This window comes from Arachis ipaensis, chromosome B6 (genome assembly GCF_059453495.1).
Source record: "Arachis ipaensis isolate K30076 ecotype BB chromosome B6, ASM5945349v1, whole genome shotgun sequence".
Classification (NCBI taxonomy): Eukaryota; Viridiplantae; Streptophyta; class Magnoliopsida; order Fabales; family Fabaceae; genus Arachis; species Arachis ipaensis.
In genome coordinates, this window is record NC_142441.1 from 67,018,743 (window position 1) to 67,037,309 (window position 18,567).

The window sequence follows — 18,567 nt, forward strand, 5'->3', positions numbered from 1 at the left end:
TGATTAGTTTAGTCAAGCTAACATTGAATGATTTGAGTGACAATTGAAGCCAACAGAATGTAAACTTGCAGGAATTATAAAGTGCAGAAAGTAAAATTGCAAGTAACTTAAAGAGCAAGAAAGTAAAATAGCTGAAACTTAAATTGCAAGAAATATAAATTGCATGAAAGTAAAGGGGACTGGGTGCAGGGAAATTAAATGAAAGCAGTAAATCAAAGCTTAGAACAATTGCAAGGAAATTAAAATTTCATGAAAAGTAAATTCAGATCACAGTGGCTCAAATGTAAAATGCAGAGGAACACACGTGCAGGAAAGTAAATGAGATTTGTAGCAGGCTTAATGTAAATTGAATTGAGGATCCGAACAGAAAATGAAATGCAGCTCAATTGCAAAATCTAAATGAGAGGTTGAAGATCTCAGGAAATCAATGAGACTAGAAAACAAGTCTAGATCTCAATTCCTTCCTTGATCCACTAGCAAACAAGATGCAGGAAAATTAAAGATGAAAGCGATGAAACGAACTTTGATTCAAATCACAATTCACTTGAAAGTTTGCAGAAGAAGAAAACAGAGAGAATTCTCAAGGTGAGATTGAAACAGAATTTCTTCAATTCTCAACCCAAGATTTAAAACAAAAATAAAAACTAAAGAGAGAGAGTTCTGTATTCCTAATGCTCCCTAGTGGAGCTCGCCTCCTATTCTCTCTATTCGGGCTTACTTTCTAAAATGAGAATGATGCCTTATATAGGCATTTTTACAAAATGAAAATGAAATTCAAAACAAATTACAATTAAAATGAAATTTCTATTCTAACTATCTCTTGTGCCTTTGAGTGGTGTCAATTGGGCCCTTGCTCTTGATGGAATTGGGTTGATAGAGGCCTTGGTTGATTGCTCTTGGAGTTGGAGAGAGAACCAATGTGAACCGGGTTGTGAATCTTAAAAGTTTGAGTAAAAGTTTGAGTAAAAGTTTGAGTAAAAGTTTGAGGCAAACTTTTACTCAAATTTTTTATACCAGCTACCCTTATTTGCTGCTACCAACGTTGGGGCAAAAGTTAGGGGTCAAACTTTTGCTCCAACGTTGGCCTCCCCTTGCACACTCATGGCGCTACTTTGTCCTCTTGTCAACATTGCCAATTTTATGCCCACTATAGACTATTATATATGGTTGGAAAGCTCTGAATGTCAGCTTTCTAACCCAATTGGAATCACCTCAATTGGACATCTACAACTCAAGCTATGCTCCTTTGAAGAGGACAGGGTCGCTGGTTTTGGTGCCCAACGTTTGAGTAAAGTTTGCCTCAAACGTGGTCGAAAATGCCAGTTTTGGAGGCTCAAACGTATTGTCCACCCCATACTATTATATATTGTTGGAAAGCCCTGGATGTCTACTTTCCAATGCCATTGGGAGCACATCATTTGGAGCTCTACAGCTCGATTTATACTCCGTCGAAGGTGCAGAGGTCAGTTGGCCTCACTGCAGGTTGCCACCATGTTCGTTTATGCTCATTGCGGGGCAGTTTTCTCCCTCAATTTTAGTGTCCAACATGCAGTGCCATATATGCTTGGAAAGCTCTCGATTCCTACTTTCCATTGCTTTTTGAATCACCTCATTTGGAGCTCTGTAGCTCAAGTTATTCTTGTTGGAAGTATACCCTTGTATGCCTTGTGGCGCCAACGTTTGCCAAAAAGCTTGAGGCAAACGTTGGCGCAAGCTTTTTCTCCCATGGGTGTGTTGTTCATGCGCCAACGTTAGCCAAAATGTTTGAGGCTAACGTTGGCGCAAACTTTTGCTCTCCAGGGTGTTGATTTGTGATGCCAAAAGTTTGCCAAAAAGTTTGAGGCTAACTTTTGCTCCAGCTTTTTGCCCAAAAGTTTGCACAAAAGTTTGAGGCTAACTTTTGCTCCAGCTTTTCGCCCAAAAGTTTGCCCAAAAGTTTGAGGCAAACTTTTGGTCAAGCTTTTTGCTCCCTGGTTCGTTTTCAATTAATCCAAAAGTTTGAGCTAAAGTTTGAGGCAAACTTTTGCTCAAACTTTTTGTCCTCTCTTCCTCCTAGCCATTCCTTCTTGCTTCAACCTTTCTCGAAGCTTTTTTCACCTATCATCAATCAACCAAACACATCAAAGCTTTGCTCAAAATCATGAGTTTGTTATTCTTTCATAATATATGACAATTATAGCATAAAATCTCATGAAATTACATTAATTCATACATGGTTGATTAAATCAAAGGAAACATGAAAATCTACCCAATTGGCTTGCTTATGGCTCAAGAAAGTGCATAAAACCTATTGAAAACAAATGAAAAAGCATAGAAAAACATGACATGGTGACATGTCATCAGCGATCATACCAGCACTAATGCACCGGATCCCATCAGAACTCTGCAGTTAAGCATGCTTCGGTGAGAGTAGTACTAGGATGGGTGACCTCCTGGGAAGTCCTCGTGTTGCACCTCTTTTATTTTTTATTTTTTTATTTTTTTTACGTCATGCTTACTCTCATTCTTTAAACGACGCTATCTTAAATAGTTTAGCTAAAGCAAGCCTCAATTACCTGATTTTCGACAAGCTCGCACGGGCCCCGCAGGGATTCGCAGCTCGACTTACCCTACGTCGCGAGACATGCTTATGATAATTATGTGCGCATACTTTAATAGGTGCGATCATACCAGCACTAATGCACCGGATCCCATCAGAAATCTGCAGTAAAGCATGCTTCGGCGAGAGTAGTACTAGGATGGGTGACCTCCTGGGAAGTCCTCGTGTTGCACCTCTTTTATTTTTTATTTTTTTATTTATTTTTACGTCGTGCTTACCCTCGTTCTTTAAACGACGCTATCTTGAATAGTTTAGCTAAAGCGAGCCTCAATTACCTGATTTTTGGCAAGCTCGCACGGGCTCCACAGGGATTCGCAGCTCGACTTACCCTACGTCGCGAGACATGCTTATGATAATTATGTGCGCATACTTTAATAGGTGCGATCATACCAGCACTAATGCACCGGATCCCATCAGAACTCTGCAGTTAAGCGTGCTTGGGCGAGAGTAGTACTATTATGGGTGACCTCCTGGGAAGTCCTCGTGTTGCACCTCTTTTATTTTTTATTTTTTTATTTTTTTTTACGTCGTGCTTACCCTCGTTCTTTAAACGACGCTATCTTGAATAGTTTAGCTAAAGCGAGCCTCAATGACCTGATTTTCGGCAAGCTCGCACGGGCAACGCAGGGATTCGCAACTCGACTTACCCTACGTCTCGAGACATGCTTATGATAATTGTGTGCGCATACTTTAACAGGTGCGATCATACCAGCACAAATGCACCGGATCCCATCAGAGCTCCGCAGTTAAGCGTGCTTGGGCGAGAGTAGTACTAGGATGGGTGACCTCTTGGGAAGTCCTCGTGCTGCACCTTTCTTTTTTTTTTTTTTTTACGTCGTGGTTACCCGCGTTCTTTAAACGACGCTATCTTGAATAGTTTAGCTAAAGCGAGCCTCAATGACCTGATTTTCGGCAAGCTCGCCCGGGCCCGCAGAGATTCGCAGCTCGACTTACCCTACGTCGCGAGACATCCTTATGATAATTGTGTGCGCATACTTTAACAGGTGCGATCATACCAGCACTAATGCACTGGATCCCATCAGAACTCTGTAGTTAAGCTTGCTTGCGCGAGAGTAGTACTAGGATGGGTGACCTCCTGGGAAGTCCTCGTGTTGCACCTTTTTTTTTTACGTCTTTCTTACCCTCGTTTTTTAAACGACGCTATCTTGAATAGTTTAGCTAAAGCGAGCCTCAATGACCTAATTTTCGGCATGCTCACACAGTCCCCGCAGGGATTCGCAGCTCGACTTACCCTACGTCGCGAGAGATGCTTATGATAATTACGTGCGCATACTTTAATAGTTGCAATCATACCAGCACTAATGCACCGGATCCCATCAGAACTCCGCAGTTAAGCGTGCTTGGGCGAGAGTAGTACGAGGACGGGTGACCTCCTGGGAAGTCCTCGTGTTGCACCTCTCTTCTTTTTTTTTATTTTTTTTTACGTCGTGCTTACCCTCTTTCTTTAAACGACGCTATCTTGAATAGTTTAGCTAAAGCGAGCCTCAATTACCTGATTTTTGGCAACCTCGCACGGGCTCTGCAGGGATTCGCAGCTCGACTTACCCTACGTCGCGAGACATGCTTATGATAATTATGTGCGCATACTTTAACAGGTGCGATCATACCAGCACTAATGCACCGGATCCCATCAGAACTCTGCAGTAAAGCGGGCTTCGGCGAGATTAGTACTAGGATGGGTGACCTCCTGGGAAGTCCTCGTGTTGCACCTCTTTTATTTTTTATTATTTTATTTTTTTTTTACGTCGTGCTTACCCTCGTTCTTTAAATGACGCTATCTTGAATAGTTTAGCTAAAGCGTGCCTCAATTACCTAATTTTCGGCAAGCTCGCACAGGCCCCGCAGGGATTCGCAGCTCGACTTACCCTATGTCGCGAGAGATGCTCATGATAATTATGTGCGCATACTTTAATAGGTGCGATCATACCAGCACTAATGCACCGGATCCCATCAGAACTCCACAGCTAAGCGTGCTTGGACGAGAGTAGTACTAGGATGGGTGACCTCCTGGGAAGTCCTCGTGTTGCACCTTTTTTTTACGTCGTGCTTACCCTCGTTCTTTAAACGACGCTATCTTGAATAGTTTAGCTAAAGCGAGCCTCAATGACCTAATTTTCGGCATGCTCACACAGTCCCCGCAGGGATTCGCAGCTCGACTTACCCTACGTCGCGAGAGATGCTTATGATAATTACGTGCGCATACTTTAATAGTTGCAATCATACCAGCACTAATGCACCGGATCCCATCAGAACTCCGCAGTTAAGCGTGCTTGGGCGAGAGTAGTACGAGGACGGGTGACCTCCTGGGAAGTCCTCGTGTTGCACCTCTTTTATTTTTTATTTTTTTATTTTTTTTTACGTCGTGCTTACCCTCGTTCTTTAAACGACGCTATCTTGAATAGTTTAGCTAAAGCGAGCCTAAATGACCTGATTTTTGGCAAGCTCGCACGAGCCCCGCAGGGATTCGCAGCTCGACTTACACTACGTCGCGAGACATGCTTATGATAATTATATGCGCATACTTTAATAGGTGCGATCATACCAGCACTAATACACCGGATCCCATCAGAACTCCGCAGTTAAGCGTGCTTGGGCGAGAGTAGTACTAGGATGGGTGACCTCCTGGGAAGCCCTCGTGTTGCACCTTTTTTTTTCTTTTTTTTTTACGTCGTACTTACCCTCGTTCTTTAAACGACGCTATCTTGAATAGTTTAGCTAAAGCGAGCCTGAATTACCTGATTTTCGGCAAGCTCGCACGGGACCCGCAGGGATTTGCAGCTCGACTTACCCTACGTCATGAGACATGCTTATGACAATTATGTGCGCATACTTTAATAGGTGTGATCATACCAGCACTAATGCAACGGATCCCATCAGAACTCTGCAGTTAAGCGTGCTTGGGTGAGAGTTGTACTAGGATGGGTGACCTTCTGGGAAGTCCTGGTGTTGCACCTTTTTTTTTAACATCGTGCTTACCCTCGTTCTTTAAACGACGCTATCTTGAATTGTTTAGCTAAAGCGAGCCTCAATGACCTGATTTTCGGCAAGCTCGCACGGGCCACGCAGGGATTCGCACCTCGACTTACCCTATGTCGCGAGAGATGCTTATGATAATTATGTGCGCATACTTTAATAGGTGCGATCATACCAGCACTAATACACCGGATCCCATCAGAACTCTGCAGTTAAGCGTGCTTCGGCGAGAGTAGTACTAGGATGGGTGACCTCTTGGGAAGTCCTCGTGTTGCACCTCTTTTATTTTTTATTTTTTTATTTTTTTTTACGTCGTGCTTACCCTCTTTCTTTAAACGACGCTATCTTGAATAGTTTAGCTAAAGCGAGCCTCAATTACCTGATTTTTGGCAACCTCGCACGGGCTCTGCAGGGATTCGCAGCTCGACTTACCCTACGTCGCGAGACATGCTTATGATAATTATGTGCGCATACTTTAACAGGTGCGATCATACCAGCACTAATGCACCGGATCCCATCAGAACTCTGCAGTTAAGCGTGCTTCAGCGAGATTAGTACTAGGATGGGTGACCTCCTGGGAAGTCCTCGTGTTGCACCTCTTTTATTTTTTATTTTTTTATTTTTTTTTTACGTCGTGCTTACCCTCGTTCTTTAAATGACGCTATCTTGAATAGTTTAGCTAAAGCGTGCCTCAATTACCTAATTTTCGGCAAGCTCGCACAGGCCCCGCAGGGATTCGCAGCTCGACTTACCCTATGTCGCGAGAGATGCTTATGATAATTATGTGCGCATACTTTAATAGGTGCGATCATACCAGCACTAATGCACCGGATCCCATCAGAACTCCACAGCTAAGCGTGCTTGGACGAGAGTAGTACTAGGATGGGTGACCTCCTGGGAAGTCCTCGTGTTGCACCTTTTTTTTTTACGTCGTGCTTACCCTCGTTCTTTAAACGACGCTATCTTGAATAGTTTAGCTAAAGCGAGCCTCAATGACCTGATTTTCGGCAACCTCGCACAGGCCCCGCAGGGATTCGCAGCTCGACTTACCCTATGTCGCGAGAGATGCTTATGATAATTATGTGCGCAAGCTTTAATAGGTGCGATCATACCAGCACTAATGCACTGGATCCTATTAGAACTCCGCAGTTAAGCGTGCTTGGGCGAGAGTTGTACTAGGATGGGTGACCTCCTGGGAAGTCCTTGTGTTGAACTTTTTTTTTTTACGTCGTACTTACCCTCGTTCTTTAAACGACGCTATCTTGAATAGTTTAGCTAAAGCAAGCCTCAATTTCCTGATTTTCGACAAGCTCGCACGGGCCCCGCAGGGATTCGCAGCTCAACTTACCCTACGTCGCGAGAGATGCTTATGATAATTATGTACGCATACTTTAATAGGTACGATCATACCAGCCCTAATGTGCCGGATCCCATCAGAACTCCGCAGTTAACGTGCTTGGGCGAGAGTAGTACTAGGATGGGTGACCTCTTGGGAAGTTCTCGTGTTGCACCTTTTTTTTTTACGTCGTGCTTACCCTCGTTCTTTAAACAATGCTATCTTGAATAGTTTAGCTAAAGCGAGCCTCAATGACCTGATTTTCGGCAAGCTCGTACAGGCCCCGCAGGGATTAGCAGCTCGACTTACCCTACGTCGCGAGAGATGCTTATGATAATTATGTGCGTAAACTTTAATAGGTGCGATCATACCAGCACTAATGCACCGGATCCTATCAGAACTCCGCAGTTAAGCGTGCTTGGGCGAGAGTAGTACTAGGATGGGTGACCTCTTGGGAAGTTCTCGTGTTGCACCTTTTTTTTTTTACGTCGTGCTTACCCTCGTTCTTTAAACGACACTATGTTGAATAGTTTAGCTAAAGCGAGCCTCAATTACCTGATTTTTGGCAAGCTCGCACGGGCCCCGCAGGGATTCGCAGCTCGACTTACCCTACGTCACGAGACATGCTTATGATAATTGTGTGCGCATACTTTAATAGGTGCGATCATACCAGCACAAATGCACCGGATCCCATCAGAACTCCGCAGTTATGCGTGCTTGGGCGAGAGTAGTACTAGGATGGGTGACCTCTTGGGAAGTCCTCGTGTTTCACCCTTTTTTTTTACGTCGTGCTTACCCTCGTTCTTTAAACGAAGCTATCTTGAATAGTTTAGCTAAAGCGAGCCTCAATGACCTGATTTTCGGCAAGCTCGCACAGGCCCCGCAGGGATTCGCAACTCGACTTACCCTACGTCGCGAGAGATGCTTATGATAATTATGTACGCATACTTTAATAGGTGCGATCATACCAGCCCTAATGTGCCGGATCCCATCAGAACTCCGCAGTTAACGTGCTTGGGCGAGAGTAGTACTAGGATGGGTGACCTCTTGGGAAGTTCTCGTGTTGCACCTTTTTTTTTTACGTCGTGCTTACCCCCGTTTTTTAAACGACGCTTTCTTGAATAGTTTAGCTAAAGCGAGCCTCAATGACCTTATTTTCGGCAAGCTCGCACAGGCCCCACAGGGATTAGCAGCTCGACTTACCCTACGTCGCGAGAGATGCTTATGATAATTATGTGCGTAAACTTTAATAGGTGCGATCATACCAGCACTAATGCACCGGATCCCATCAGAACTCCGCAGTTAAGCGTGCTTGGGCGAGAGTAGTACTAGGATGGGTGATCTCTTGGGAAGTCCTTGTGTTGCACCTTTTTTTTTACGTCGTGCTTACCCTCGTTCTTTAAACGATACTATCTTGAATAGTTTAGCTAAAGCGAGCCTCAATTACCTGATTTTCGGCAAGCTCGCACGGGCCCCGCAGGGATTCGCAGCTCGACTTACCCTACGTCACGAGACATGCTTATGATAATTGTGTGCGCATACTTTAACAGGTGCGATCATACCAGCACTAATGCACCGGATCCCATCAAAACTCCGCAGTTAAGCGTGCTTGGGCGAGAGTAGTACTAGGATGGGTGACCTCTTGGGAAGTCCTCGTGTTTCACCCTTTTTTTTTACGTCGTGCTTACCCTCGCAGCTCGACTTACCCTACGCCGCGAGAGATGCTTATGATAATTATGTGCGCAAACTTTAATAGGTGCGATCATACCAGCACTAATGCACCGGATCCCATCAAAACTCCGCAGTTAAGCGTGCTTAGGCGAGAGTAGTACTAGGATGGGTGACTTCCTGGGAAGTCCTTGTGTTGCACCTTTTTTTTTTACGTCGTGCTTACCCTCGTTCTTTAAACGACGCTATTTTGAATAGTTTAGCTAAAGCAAGCCTCAATGACCTGATTTTCGGCAAGCTCACACGGGCCCCGCAGGGCTTCGCAGATCGACTTAACCTACGTCGCGAGAGATGCTTATGATAATTATGTGCGCATACTTTAATAGGTGCGATCATACTAGCACTAATGTACCGGATCCCATAAGAACTCCGCAGTTAAGCGTGCTTGGGCGAGAGTAGTACTAGGATGGGTGACCTCTTGGGAAGTTCTCGTGCTGCACCTCTTCTTTTTGTTTTTTTTTAACGTCGTGCTTACCCTTGTTCTTTAAACGATGCTATCTTGAATAGTTTAGCTAAAGCGAGCCTCAATTACCTGATTTTCAGTAAGCTCGCACGTGCCCCGCAGGGATTCGCAGCTCGACTTACCCTACGTCGCGAGACATACTTATGATAATTGTGTGCACATACTTTAATAGGTGTGATCATACCAGCACTAATGCACCGGATCCCATCAGAACTCCGCAGTTAAGCGTGCTTGGGCGAGAGTAGTACTAGGATGGTGACCTCCTGGGAAGTTCTTGGGTTGCACCTTTTTTTTTATTTTTTTTACGTCTTGCTTACCCTCGTTCTTTAAACGATGCTATCTTGAATAGTTTAGCTAAAGCAAGCCCCAAAAGGAGTGATGGAGTTGGAAGGAGTGGACTCAATCCTAGCTCAAAACAAAATGATGCAGCGGCAAATTCAACAACAATTTGAGCAAATGGCCAAGAGGATTGATAGCCTCCAAGTTGCAGCAGTTAACACAAGCCAACCATCATCCACATGGGGGCAAAATGAAGAAACTCAAGAGGAGCAGCAGCAAGAACAAGTCCAGTACATGCACAACCAAAACTCTGGGCCAAATGAAGTCTATGGTGATACTTACAATCCTTCATGGAAAAACCACCCCAACCTCAGATGGGGAGACAACCACAATCAAACTCAACAGCCATGGCAGAGAAACTCAAACCAAAACAATTGGAAAAACACAAATCAAAACAACCAACAGAATAATAGCCAAGTCACATACAGAAAACCGCAAAACACATACTCCAATTCTAACCATCATCCATCCAATAACCAAGCCTCAAGTTAAAACACTTACCCTCAACCCTCAACACCCCACAATCAACCAATCTCACAAGAATCTCAAAGGATTAACAACTTGGAGCTATTAATGGAAAAGATGATGAAAAATCAGGAGATGACATTGAGGAACCAGGAAGCCTCTATGAAAAATATGGAAAGGCAAATTGGACAACTCTCCAAGCAGATTGCCATCGAAAGGCCATCAAGCTCACTACCAAGTGATACCATTCCCAATCCAAAAGAGGAGTGCAAGCCAATACAACTGAGGAGTGGAAAAATCTTGGTGAAAAATGAAGAAGCAACCAAGAAGCCAAAGGAAAGTGACAAGAAACAAGCTGAAGAAGAGAAAGTCAATCACAATGAGGAGACAGCAAGCAAGCAAACTCAGAATCAAGCTCAAGAAAAAGAAGATCAGCCACAAAAATTAAGAAAGGGAAAGGAAGTAATTGAAGAGCCAACTAAGGACCAAAGGCAGGGAATGAACTTCACACCACCTTTGCCATATCCTCAAAGGTTCAACAAAGAGACTAAGGACCAACACTTCCCAAAATTTCTTGAAATCTTCAAGAAGTTGGAGATCAATATTCCCTTAGCTAAAGCACTTGAGCAAATGCCCCTGTAAGCAAAGTTCTTAAAGGAACTTATCAACAAGAAAAGGAGTTGGCAAGTTAATGAAACTGTACTGCTTACTGAGGAATGCAGAGCACTAATCCAGAAGGGACTTCCTCCCAAACTCGAGGACCCTGGGAGTTTCTTTCTACCCTGCGCCATTGGCAGTATGACCATCAACAAGGCAATGTGTGACTTAAGAGCTAGTATCAATCTAATGCCTGCCTCTCTAGTGAAAAAGCTAAGCATAAAAGAGGTAAAACCAGTACAGATGTCTCTAGAATTGGTGGACAAATCAATGATATGCCCCAGGGGTATAATTGAGAACCTTCTAGTCAAGGTAGACATATTCATCTTCCCTACAGATTTTGTGATCCTAGATTCGAATTAGGATGAGGGCGACTCCATTATACTGGGAAGACCGTTCTTGGCCACTGCTAGGGCCATCATAGACATAGAGCAAGGAGAATTAACCCTCAGGATGCATGATGAAAGTATCACTCTGAATGTACTACCAGAAACACAGAGCAATAATGAAAAAAAGGATGGTACAGAAACAGACAAAGAGAATCTGCAGTGGAAGGAGGGAATTAACAAGACAAACAACAACTGCCCGCCCAAGCAAGAGATAGATGATACAGCAGGTCAAAAAGAGAAAGAGACTATGCAAAACAATGAAGAAGCTCAAGAGAACATTGTAGTATTGGCAACTCCGAAAAGGAATTTCAAGAGGAAGCCTGTTGTCAAAGAAGAAGGGTCAACAAAAGGAGGGAAGAAAAACAAAAACAGAATCAAAAAGGGTTGGAAGAACAAAAAAATACCAACAGAAGGGCTCTCCAAAGGTGACAAAGTGCAATTAGTCTATCAACAATTGGGAGCAGACCAACAGACTGATGATTACTATACTGTGAGTAAAATACTCTCACTAGAACATGCTGAAATAGAGCACCAAGGAACAAAGAAGAAGCTCACGATCAGAGGGGACAAGTTGAGGCACTACAGTCATCAACCACCATAAAAAGAGGGGGTCAATGTCAAGCTAATGACAATAAACGAGTGCTTCATGGGAGGCAACCCATGATTTATGATTCTTGCTTGCTTTTAAATTCAATAAAGTGTGATCACTTTAGCATGATTTTGAATTTGTCTAGACATCCTTGACAGATGCATACACTGCTTTGAAATACATGCCAGACTTCTAAGTTTGGTGTGCTTGACAGCACACAAAAGTTAACATTTCAAGCATTCTTAGATCATATACTTAGTCATTTTGGTGAAGTATATGACCAAACATTAAGTTTGGTGTCTGCATGTGTACGAATTTTGAGAAAAAAAATTTTACTTTTGTTCAGAAAAGCAAAATCATGCAAAGATGGATCATACATTGTTTTGTTTTAGAAATTTATGCTAAGAGATAAATTGGCACTTATGGTGAAAGTATCAATTGTAACAAGCGTTTATTCTAATCACTGAGCAAGAAACAAGTTTGGTGTTCACCAAACTTTGGTTCAGGGACACAATTGATCTTTCATAATTAAGGACCATAATATAAAATGTAAGCATATACCACTTGACCACCATGCTTTAAATAAGTTCTAAAGCATTTCATTTTGATTTAATTAGAAAAAAAGGGGTTTGAAGAAAAGACAAGAGGAAGGAACGGTTATGACAAGTCAAGAAAAGGATCACATGTGCCTAGAGAGGTGTGCCAATCTTGGAAAGCAAAATCTGCATGCATGCACCATTAGACACCGAAAGAGCATGCAACCAATAGGAAGAGAATCCTTGTCAAGCTTCAACAATACATGCAGGCCATCCATTTCATGAATTTCTATACTATTCAACTCAATCCTCACCCTTCATCATCATAACCGAATGCAATCCTCTCTTGTGATCTTGTTGGGAAACTTGGAAACCTTATCCATAAATAGCCTCCAACACATCATAAAGAACACTTTCATACAAGCCACTCTCACTCAAAGCACACAATTTCCTTTTCCTCTTCACAATAAAACCGGACATCACTCCAAACACAACCTCACTTATCTCTTCTTCACACACATAATCAATGGCTCCTTCAAGTTCAAGAAGAAGACCAGGAAAGGAACCAATGGTGACAGAACCTCCATCCTATGACACAAAGAGGTTCAAATCCCAATTTCATGAAGCCAGATACAATAGACTCATGAAAACAGATTGTCATCCCTGAAATGGGGTTCGAACTAAGGGAAGGAGAATACCCTATTATGCGACAAACCACCAAGGAAAGAAGATGGGATCTTCTGTGCCGTCCCCTCACTGATATTAATGCGGTGATGATAAGGGAGTTCTATGCCAATGCGGTTAAGAAGAACGAAAACAGCCCATCGTACAAAAGTTATGTCAGAGGTGTTGAAGTAGACTTTAGCCCACCATCAATCACAAGAGCTCTAAAGTTGAGAACCATAACTTACGATGAGCTTAGCTATGAAGACAGACTATGTGGTGATAATGATCCTGATGAAATATTGGAGGGATTATGTATTGAAGGAAGAGAATGGGAAAGAGACTCACAGGGAACCTCGAGTTGTCTGAAGAGACTTGATCTCAGACCCGAGGCAAAGGGGTGGTATGAGGTGGTAAGGGGATCAATACTCCCCACTGCGAATACCTCATCAGTTATAATCAAGAGAGCTCTCCTGACATACTGCATCCTACATGGTGGGAAAATCGACCTTGCCCAACTCGTAGCAGATAGCATCCAGGAGATGGCTGAAGACACAAATAAATCGGGTTAGCTTGGGCACCCAAGCACGATCCTGAGACTGTGTAACAAAGCTGGAGTGCTCTTCGAGGATGAAGATACAGAGAAGGTGAAAGGAACCAGAGGAATTACAAAGAGAAAAATGGAAGGTCTTAATGAAGAAGAGGAGGAAGATCAAGAAGAAGAAAGAACTCACAGAAGAAGAAGATCACATAGGAAGGACGAACAAGCTCAGGGTATCATAGATATGAGTCAATTGCAGGAAGTTCTTGATGAAATATCACAACAGAATGTGAAAGCACAAGAGCAGTATTCAAGGCAACAGAAACTCTATCTGCAGCAACAAGAGTAATATCTAGAGCACCGGGAACAATATTCGAAGGACAGGGAGCAAAATGAAGCTTGGCAACACAGAATGGAGGAAAGATTGGAGAGCTGGCAGCAACAATCAATGGCCCAACAACAAGAATTCCAAGCAAATATTCTTGAAGGGTAGAAGGAACAAACAGTAAATCTTAAGGAATCATATGACAAAATGTTCCTAACTCAAGCCAAGTATGGGGAATATACTCACAACCTATACCAGTGGAAGAATATTCATCACACCATGGGAGAGGTTAGACATGTGCAACAATCAGATTGTAATGAGGATGTACAAGCAAGGTTGGAGTATTTAACCCGCTGCATGCCAGTACTAAATCCACAAATCAAATCATTTGATCAATGCCAAGAACTTAGAGACCACCAGGCAGCAAAGTCACAGCTTAATGCCCGGGTAGCATTCCAAAGATTAGAGGCAGTTGGGCTCTCAGGTCTCACAGATTCTGTTTGGGAAAGAAAATGTCCTCGTGAAGAAGCTCAAGATTATACACAGACAAGGAAGAAGAGGAAGGGAGAATCCAGTAAATCCAAAAGAATGGAAATGCCTAACAAATAGAGGTGGTGAAGCTCCTTTTCTTACTTTTACTTAAATAAGGAAGATGCATGTCTGAAACATGATATGCCTCCAATTGCTTCATGTTTTACTATTTCTGTTGTTTACATTAGTAGTTAAGTAAGAATAAAATATTTGCATAACAATTGTCATCACTCGTTAACTTGAATACTTTGTTTTGTTTTCCCCTTTCTGTTTGAATAAAAGAAAGATGTTTGATTTAGAAAAGTAATTGTTCAATGTTGCAAAAGTTAGAGTGAAAGTTAATGGTGGTGTGTGTTTGATTCAATTGATAGCTCATAGAATAAATGTTGCAGAATGACTTGTTTCTTGAAGCTTAAGCTAGTTTGCTGCTATGATCCTTCAATTAATGAAATCCCCTTGAAAATAAACCAAAACAGAAAGAAAAGGAAAGAAGAAAAGCCAAAAGTTGGCAAAGAAACAAACAATAAGGCTAGATACCAATAGCTTGGACCCTAGGACATATGCCTGTGGTGTTTGTGTACTAGGATATGCTTGGACAAGTAGGTTCTAAGGAGTATTTTAAAACTTGGCAACTTAGATCAACTGATTTGGGATTGCCAACTGAAAGTCCACAATAAAGAGCAACCTAGCTACAAAACATTTAGTAATCCAAAGAGATGCTGGGCATCAATGATCTTAGGAAGAAAGAAGTGAGCCATGTGTCTGTGGTGAAAAAAAAAATGTTGAGTGAAAATAAGCCAAAGGCCACTGCAACATTTGACACCAAGCCCTTAATAAATAATAAGCTCTGAAATGCAAAAGAAAGAAGAAAAAGCTAACAAGGGAATTAAGCAAAAAGGTAAGGAATCATAGCAGCAACCTTGGTGAACCCTTAAGGAAACATTGTTTGTTTTGACAGCAAGTAATAAATGAGCTATTTTTGATCTGCATAAAACCCCATAAACAAAATTCAACTATTTGCCTAATAAGGACATGCATACCTATCTATTTCATTCTATCTTCTCTTATGTTTAAGTGCTTGCTTGGGGACAAGCAAGTTTTAAGTTTGGTGTTGTGATGACAAGTCATCTTAGCCTAGTTTCACTAGCCTTTTTTCTTTGTTTTTATTAGGTTTTATGCACTTTCTTGCATTCTAAGTAAGTAATTTGGAATGAAAATGCATGACTTCTTTGAATCAAACAACCACCATGTAATTGATGCTAAATCATGAGGTTTAAGCTAAATTTAATTGATTTTTAACAATTTATAAACCTTGTGAATTTGGTGATACTTTGATTGGTTGTCTTGATTACTTGTAGGTGAAGAAATAAGAAAATAAGAAAAGCGTGGCCTAAGGGACGTTCCAAAAGAAGCAAAAAAAGCGTGCCCAAGGGAAGCAAAAGTGTGCCAACATTGAGGAAGAAGGAAGGCTAAGTTGGAAAAATAAACTAAGCTTCACAAGGAATGAAAGGAGAAGGCAAGGTACAAAGCTAAGTTCAAATAGTTAACTGAGCACTAAAGAAAACAAGGAAATGGTACAAAGCTCAGTTAACTAAGTTAACTTTATCGGGGACCTCTCCAAATTAATTCAAGATGAACTTCCAAGGAGTGAAGCCACCAAGTTTCGAACTTATGAGCTAAAGGAAGCGAGGAACGCTCCTTGAGTCCTTGCAATGAAAATGAGAAGAAAATAGCCAAAATGCCTCCTCCATGGTTCGAACTTGGAACCACACGCTACTCCCTGCAAGGGAATTCAAGAAGAAATAGCTAGAATGCTTCCTCTAGGATTCAAACTTGGGAATTCCTTGAAACATAAGGAAGGAGTGCCACCAAGCTTGCAAGGAAAATCAAGAAGAAATAGCTTAAATGCTTGAGCCAAGGTTCGAACAAGGGTGCTCTTGGAAACACAAGGGAGGAACACCCACTCATCCAAGGAAATTAGCTCCAAGACTTCCTCCACCAAGATTTGAACTTGGGACCTTGAAGTCTCAAACAAGGCGCTACACAAGGGGAAGCTCAGTTGGTTTTTCCAACTGAGCACTACCTCCCCATTCTCCCCACACCATGACACGGCCAAGGCAACAATTCTGGCGCACCAAGGAGGCTGTCATGCGCACCATGACACGGTCGAGCGCACATTGACACACACCAAAGGCAAGCATAGAGCTCAGTTAAATTTTTCAACTGAGCTCTATTGAAAATCAACATGACCAAGGGCTGGGCGCACCAAATTTGACACGGATGGCAACACTTGAGTGCTCAGTTGGTTTTTCCAACTGAGCTTACCCCTGGGAGGTGCATTTGGGCTAAAAATTGAATTAAAAATCCAACTTAATTCATTTCTTCACCAAATCAAAAGCCCATCCAAATTCCAAAATCTAAGAATAGAAAGTGTATAAATAGGAGTTAGTTTGATGTAATTAGGACCTTTTGATACCTCTAGACTTTACTTTGAATTTTCCTTTTAACTTTCATTTTCATTTTGAGTTTTTACTTTTGAATTTAGATTTCTGAGAACTTGGAAGGAGAATTGATCTCTCTTCTTCTTGGTTCTTGCTTGAGCACCCTTTTATTTTCTTGCTTTGGATCTTGGGTGGAGAATTGAAGAACTTCTGTTTCAATCTCACCTTGAGATCTTGTTTAATTTTTCTGCATAATTGAATTCCAATTTCCATTTACTGCTTCATCTTCTACTCTTTCTGCAATTTACTTTTCAGTTTCTTTTGCAATTGTTCTTGTTGGATCAAGGAAGGATTTGAGATCTAGACTTGTTATCTAGTCTCTTCCACTCCTGAGATCTTCAACCTCTTTTACTTTGCTGCAAATTAAGCATTGCTTTCTCTGTTTTTAAATTCTCAAAGCATTTTACTCTTCTGTTTAAGATCTACTTCACTGCAATTCAATTTTCTCTTTTAAGTTTAATGCAATTTACTTGTTCTTGTTTAATTTCTGCAATCCTAACTCCCAATCCCTTTTACAATTCAAGCAATTTACGTTTCTTGCACTTTAAGCTTCAGCCATTTACATTACTTGCAATCTAAGTTTCTGCAATTTAATTTACTTGCACTTTAAGATTCAGCTCCTTTACTTTCCTGCTCTTTAATTTACTGCAATTTCCCCTTCTCCCTTTACATTTCATGCAATTTAATTTCTGCAAATTACAAACCACTCAACCAATACTTGATTCGCTTGACTAAATCAACCACTAAACTAAAATTTCTCAATCCTTCAATCCCTGTGGGATCGACCTCACTCATGTGAGTTATTATTACTTGATGCGACCCGGTCCACTTGCCGGTGAGTTTTGTGTTGGATCATTTTCCACACATCAGATCATACCAGCACTAATGCACTGGATCCCATCAGAACTCCGCAGTTATGCTTGCTTGCACGAGAGTAGTACTAGGATGGGTGACCTCCTGGGAAGTCCTTGTGTCGCACCTTTTTTTTTACGTCGTTCTTACCCTCGTTCTTTAAATGACGCTATCTTGAATAGTTTAGCTAAAGCGAGCCTCAACTACCTGATTTTCGGCAAGCTCGCACGGGCCCCGCAGGGATTCGCAGCTCGACTTACCCTACGTCGCGAGAGATGCTTATGATAATTATGTGCGCAAACTTTAATAGGTGCGATCATACCAGCACTAATGCACCGGATCCCATCAGAACTCCGCAGTTAAGTGTGCTTGGGCGAGAGTAGTACTAGGATGGGTGACTTCCTGGGAAGTCCTCATGTTGCACCTCTTTCTTTTCCTTTTTTTTTTTACGTTGTGCTTACCCTCGTTCTTTAAACGACGCTATCTTGAATAGTTTAGCTAAAGCGAGCCTCAATGACCTGATTTTTGGCAGGCTCGCACGGGCCCCGCAGGGATTCACAGCTCGACTTACCCTACGTCGCGAGAGATGCTTATGATAATTATGTGCGCAAACTTTAATAGGTGCGATCATACCAGCACTAATGCACCGGATCCTATCAGAACTCCGCAGTTAAGCGTGCTTGTACGAGAGTAGTACTAGGATGGGTGACCTCCTAGGAAGTCCTTGTGTTACACCTTTTTTTTTAAGTCGTGCTTACCCTCGTTCTTTAAACGACGCTATCTTGAATAGTTTAGCTAAAGCAAGCCTCAATGACCTGATTTTCGGCAAGCTCGCACAGGCCCCGCAGGGATTCGTTGCTCGACTTACCCTACGTCGCGAGAGATGCTTATGATAATTATGTGCGCAAACTTTAATAGGTGCCATTGTACCAGCCCTAATGTGCCGGATCCCATCAGAACTCCGCAGTTAACGTGCTTGGGCAAGAGTAGTACTAGGATGGGTGACCTCTTGGGAAGTTCTCGTGTTGCACCTTTTTTTTTTTACGTCGTGCTTACCCT

The 18,567-nt window shown here is 42.3% G+C and overlaps 13 non-coding genes and 14 pseudogenes across 13 annotated transcripts; all 27 read left to right on the forward strand.

Annotated features, from left to right (window-relative positions):
• The first annotated feature begins 2,338 nt into the window (after positions 1 to 2,338).
• Positions 2,339 to 2,457, forward strand: LOC148560892 (5S ribosomal RNA; annotated as a pseudogene).
• A 199-nt stretch (positions 2,458 to 2,656) lies between these two features.
• Positions 2,657 to 2,775, forward strand: LOC148560893 (5S ribosomal RNA; annotated as a pseudogene).
• A 200-nt stretch (positions 2,776 to 2,975) lies between these two features.
• Positions 2,976 to 3,094, forward strand: LOC148560894 (5S ribosomal RNA). Its single transcript, XR_015890343.1, has one exon. It is a non-coding gene; the product is annotated as a 5S ribosomal RNA (ribosomal RNA).
• A 200-nt stretch (positions 3,095 to 3,294) lies between these two features.
• Positions 3,295 to 3,413, forward strand: LOC148560895 (5S ribosomal RNA). Its single transcript, XR_015890976.1, has one exon. It is a non-coding gene; the product is annotated as a 5S ribosomal RNA (ribosomal RNA).
• A 188-nt stretch (positions 3,414 to 3,601) lies between these two features.
• On the forward strand, positions 3,602 to 3,720 carry LOC148560896 (5S ribosomal RNA; annotated as a pseudogene).
• A 179-nt stretch (positions 3,721 to 3,899) lies between these two features.
• Positions 3,900 to 4,018, forward strand: LOC148560897 (5S ribosomal RNA). The gene has a single exon (XR_015891451.1). It is a non-coding gene; the product is annotated as a 5S ribosomal RNA (ribosomal RNA).
• A 195-nt stretch (positions 4,019 to 4,213) lies between these two features.
• On the forward strand, positions 4,214 to 4,332 carry LOC148560898 (5S ribosomal RNA; annotated as a pseudogene).
• Positions 4,333 to 4,533: 201 nt separating this feature from the next.
• Positions 4,534 to 4,652, forward strand: LOC148560899 (5S ribosomal RNA). Its single transcript, XR_015890684.1, has one exon. It is a non-coding gene; the product is annotated as a 5S ribosomal RNA (ribosomal RNA).
• Positions 4,653 to 4,829: 177 nt separating this feature from the next.
• On the forward strand, positions 4,830 to 4,948 carry LOC148560900 (5S ribosomal RNA). The gene has a single exon (XR_015891453.1). It is a non-coding gene; the product is annotated as a 5S ribosomal RNA (ribosomal RNA).
• A 200-nt stretch (positions 4,949 to 5,148) lies between these two features.
• LOC148560901 (5S ribosomal RNA) lies at positions 5,149 to 5,267 on the forward strand. Its single transcript, XR_015889585.1, has one exon. It is a non-coding gene; the product is annotated as a 5S ribosomal RNA (ribosomal RNA).
• Positions 5,268 to 5,456: 189 nt separating this feature from the next.
• LOC148560902 (5S ribosomal RNA) lies at positions 5,457 to 5,575 on the forward strand (annotated as a pseudogene).
• A 179-nt stretch (positions 5,576 to 5,754) lies between these two features.
• On the forward strand, positions 5,755 to 5,873 carry LOC148560903 (5S ribosomal RNA). The gene has a single exon (XR_015891135.1). It is a non-coding gene; the product is annotated as a 5S ribosomal RNA (ribosomal RNA).
• A 200-nt stretch (positions 5,874 to 6,073) lies between these two features.
• Positions 6,074 to 6,192, forward strand: LOC148560904 (5S ribosomal RNA; annotated as a pseudogene).
• A 201-nt stretch (positions 6,193 to 6,393) lies between these two features.
• On the forward strand, positions 6,394 to 6,512 carry LOC148560905 (5S ribosomal RNA). The gene has a single exon (XR_015890686.1). It is a non-coding gene; the product is annotated as a 5S ribosomal RNA (ribosomal RNA).
• Positions 6,513 to 6,691: 179 nt separating this feature from the next.
• Positions 6,692 to 6,810, forward strand: LOC148560906 (5S ribosomal RNA; annotated as a pseudogene).
• A 179-nt stretch (positions 6,811 to 6,989) lies between these two features.
• On the forward strand, positions 6,990 to 7,107 carry LOC148560907 (5S ribosomal RNA; annotated as a pseudogene).
• A 179-nt stretch (positions 7,108 to 7,286) lies between these two features.
• LOC148560908 (5S ribosomal RNA) lies at positions 7,287 to 7,405 on the forward strand. The gene has a single exon (XR_015889683.1). It is a non-coding gene; the product is annotated as a 5S ribosomal RNA (ribosomal RNA).
• A 180-nt stretch (positions 7,406 to 7,585) lies between these two features.
• LOC148560909 (5S ribosomal RNA) lies at positions 7,586 to 7,704 on the forward strand (annotated as a pseudogene).
• A 179-nt stretch (positions 7,705 to 7,883) lies between these two features.
• Positions 7,884 to 8,001, forward strand: LOC148560910 (5S ribosomal RNA; annotated as a pseudogene).
• A 179-nt stretch (positions 8,002 to 8,180) lies between these two features.
• Positions 8,181 to 8,299, forward strand: LOC148560911 (5S ribosomal RNA). The gene has a single exon (XR_015890371.1). It is a non-coding gene; the product is annotated as a 5S ribosomal RNA (ribosomal RNA).
• Positions 8,300 to 8,477: 178 nt separating this feature from the next.
• LOC148560912 (5S ribosomal RNA) lies at positions 8,478 to 8,596 on the forward strand (annotated as a pseudogene).
• Positions 8,597 to 8,683: 87 nt separating this feature from the next.
• LOC148560913 (5S ribosomal RNA) lies at positions 8,684 to 8,802 on the forward strand (annotated as a pseudogene).
• Positions 8,803 to 8,981: 179 nt separating this feature from the next.
• Positions 8,982 to 9,100, forward strand: LOC148560914 (5S ribosomal RNA). Its single transcript, XR_015891288.1, has one exon. It is a non-coding gene; the product is annotated as a 5S ribosomal RNA (ribosomal RNA).
• A 190-nt stretch (positions 9,101 to 9,290) lies between these two features.
• Positions 9,291 to 9,408, forward strand: LOC148560915 (5S ribosomal RNA). The gene has a single exon (XR_015891590.1). It is a non-coding gene; the product is annotated as a 5S ribosomal RNA (ribosomal RNA).
• Positions 9,409 to 17,816: 8,408 nt separating this feature from the next.
• On the forward strand, positions 17,817 to 17,935 carry LOC148560916 (5S ribosomal RNA). Its single transcript, XR_015891291.1, has one exon. It is a non-coding gene; the product is annotated as a 5S ribosomal RNA (ribosomal RNA).
• Positions 17,936 to 18,127: 192 nt separating this feature from the next.
• LOC148560917 (5S ribosomal RNA) lies at positions 18,128 to 18,246 on the forward strand (annotated as a pseudogene).
• A 178-nt stretch (positions 18,247 to 18,424) lies between these two features.
• On the forward strand, positions 18,425 to 18,542 carry LOC148560918 (5S ribosomal RNA; annotated as a pseudogene).
• Positions 18,543 to 18,567: the final 25 nt, after the last annotated feature.